Below are 3149 nucleotides of genomic sequence, written 5' to 3' on the forward strand. Positions count from 1 at the left end.
TTTTCAACCGGTTTTTCTTCGTCCCACCTCCCACCACCCCCCTCCCACCGGTTTTTCTCTTTCTCGTCTGGCCGACAATACCCAACGTATTTATGGTAATCAATCACAATTAATCCACGTATGGTAAGGCTATAAACTTAGAAATCTCAAATATGATAATTATAGTAATAAATCAATCCATGTATGGTAAGGCTATAACTAAGGAAATTTCGAATATGGTAATTATCACCAAAATCAAAGCTTTCCAAAAAAGTTCTTCTTGCCATACCCTAATCGTGACCTCCTCATCCTGAGGCATTATCTCTACTCTTAATGGAGCAGTTGCTAGGATTGCGTCCATTGTTATTATTCGTCTGATTTATTTTCGTCCGGTTTATTTTCGTCTTTCCTTCCACCATCCCATGTACCGAAAGCCAAACGGATCAGAACTTTCCATGTGGACACAAATTATTTAGTAATGTCTTTATGGGAGAGAATCAATCACGGTTAATCTCTAATCAATATTTAAAAATCAAATCTAAATTAATTAACTTACCATAAGTCGGTCAATCACTGATTAATCTTTCCATACGTAGTCAAATTACATCAAAGGAAATGTTTCGATTATAGCAGTACCCTGCTACAAACCGAGCGAGTCGGGCTTTCACCCCGCACCGCACGACTCTTCTCTCCCCCTCGCCGCCTCCCGCCTCGGGCCGCTCGCCGTTCGTCTTCCCTAGGGACGCAGCCACACCACCGCGCTCAGGTGCTCCCTCACCTCCCCCGCCGTCCTCACCCGTAGGACGCCGCCGCACCTCTCCTCTACATCACCCTGTTGGCGGGATCCAGGTCACGGGGCTGATGACCTCATCATCTTGGACGGCGGATCTGGTCATCGGCGAGGAGGCCGAGCCTCATGCTTCGGCCACAGCCACCCCGACCTTGTTGTATGTTCACCTCCTCATCCACCCCCTTCCCTGTCCAATTTTGCTTTATTTTGGTTCGTCTTTCATCCCGTCCAAACCGGACTTTTTACCTTACGATGCCCGCCTCCTATGTTTCTGCATTAAGTAACACGGCGTCACGTGATCGTGGAGCAGCAGGGTTGAGAGGATGGGTCTCAGTGACGGGCGGATGGCGTTCGTCGTGTGAGCGAAAATAGTATGTAACTCATGGAGTGCAAGCTGTTGTGCGGCTACATGGCGACGCTCGACTGTAGCGTTGAGACGTAGGGCACGTGCGCCATGATGTCGTGCTTCACCATCGCCTCCCCTAGCTTTCTCTCAAGGCATCATGGTCTCGTTGGGTTGGGGCTCGCCTCCCGCACTCCTCTTTGTCGTGTACAAAAATCAAGGTGACCCCTAGGTACTCTCAACGCTTGGTCTAGAAATCCCTCGAATTCGTTGCCCAAGCCGAGTGTTGTGATCTGACGGTCGGTCATCGTGCAGGTGTCGAATTATTGAGGGAGGCTTCAGATCGTCCTGGGCATGGAGATGAGGTTGTCCATTAAGGATGTGGGTGTCACGTCGTTTCTTCTCCTGGCTCCAATATCCACTGTTGATACTTTGAGTTCTTTGATCTGAGAAAGAACCATGGGAACGTAAGGTTTTTAACCCAACATGATTTAATTACCCTTTTCACTTTTGTATTTTATAAGTACATAAGCATTCAGTTCTTCTATCCTTTGTACGAGGATGCAATTCACTCCAAACATGTAAACAGTGTCACATCTTACAGAAGCTTCTAATTTTTTACAATGAGTATGGTACATAAACCAATGTGCTTGGGTTGTGCTTTGTGTTTCTGTCATGCCTTGTCTTTAGAAGGCACCGTGATGAATGCTAATTTAATAGAGGAGAATCAAGCAAGCGATGTGCAATGATTTTAATGAATTTTAATGACCATATTCTACACTTAATGATGATTGATAGTCGATTTATGGTTTCTCCCACTTTAGTAAGAAAGATGTGGTGTACAGAATCTTGCAAAAATGGAGGATATGGATTTGGGGCGCGAACTGTCCCGACCACGGCAGTGCTGCCTACCAACACCATGTGCAAGACTGCCTGACTTGTCCTCTATCTTAATGGTAAGTTTCTCTCTTTTTCTATCTCGTGGTCTCCTTGATTTGTCTTTCAAGAAAGGATTGAAAGTAGTTTGGGTGGTTCAATTAATTCAATGCCCAACAATATCATCAGTTGTCAGCAAGAAGTTACTCCAAATTCCATCGCCTAACAATATCATCAGTTGTAAGAAGTTAGGAGTTTGGTACGTACCCCGGTGCAAGAGACCATGGATGCAAAAGGTACTTCTGCTAGAGTAAGATTAGATAGTCAAATTGTAGACAAACAGCAGTGTGCATTGGCATTGCAACTTCTGACATGGGATATTTGTGTAGTCAGATAATTAGGAACCTGGACTACAAGGGCAAATGGGAGGCACCTTTCATCGACATTCAGCCCAGGGAACCTCAACTTTCCCACTGTTGTACATTCATACTACTGTCCATGTATCGCTTCTGCTCAACTATAATACACGGAAACATGAAAGCTCATGTTTTCCCTTGTTTGTGCAGAGTACAAGGATGATTCCTACATCTATGCATTGATATGCTGAACCACATTGGCATTGAGCCAAGCCAGGTTAGTGCTTCAAAAATTCTGAAAAAATCTGTGAAATGTTGTTGACACTTTGTTAAGTATTTGGTTTAACTATGTATGTTTGATTCTTATCCTATGAAGCATAATTAAAGTGTTGACTCTGTTTGACATTTTGATGTATTACGTCTAATTAGTAGCATTTGACTTTTGTTTCATTTCAGATGTCTGATGTAGACAACTAAGGCAATGACTATTGCATTGTAGGACGAGAAGGTCCAACGCGGTGGCGGCGGGTACATACCCAACACGGCGACCCGTGGGCGCACCGGTTCTAGGGCCTTGAGAGCTGGGGCCGGCATCCAGGCGGTGAACATGGATGGTGGCGTGTGGAAGTGGGCGGTGGTGGGCAGGGAACAATGTGGCCCTGTCGGCGTCCTCTTCGTTTAGCTTGACATGATCGTCGTTCAGCTGAAAACAAGATTACCTAAGGGATATTAAGACTAGAACATGAATGCACAATACTTTTCCGATGTGATTTTTGTAAATGGAATTAACTTTGTAGAGTTGGCA

At 44.9% G+C, this 3149-nt stretch overlaps 1 long non-coding RNA gene across 1 annotated transcript; it reads left to right on the forward strand.

The window, feature by feature from the left end:
• The first annotated feature begins 1674 nt into the window (after positions 1-1674).
• Positions 1675-2653, forward strand: LOC119314641. Its single transcript, XR_005152401.1, has 3 exons — positions 1675-2068; positions 2178-2284; positions 2378-2653. It is a non-coding gene; the product is annotated as an uncharacterized LOC119314641 (long non-coding RNA).
• The last annotated feature ends 496 nt before the right edge of the window (positions 2654-3149 follow it).

This window comes from Triticum dicoccoides, chromosome 6A, assembly GCF_002162155.2.
Source record: "Triticum dicoccoides isolate Atlit2015 ecotype Zavitan chromosome 6A, WEW_v2.0, whole genome shotgun sequence".
NCBI classification, from domain to species: Eukaryota; Viridiplantae; Streptophyta; class Magnoliopsida; order Poales; family Poaceae; genus Triticum; species Triticum dicoccoides.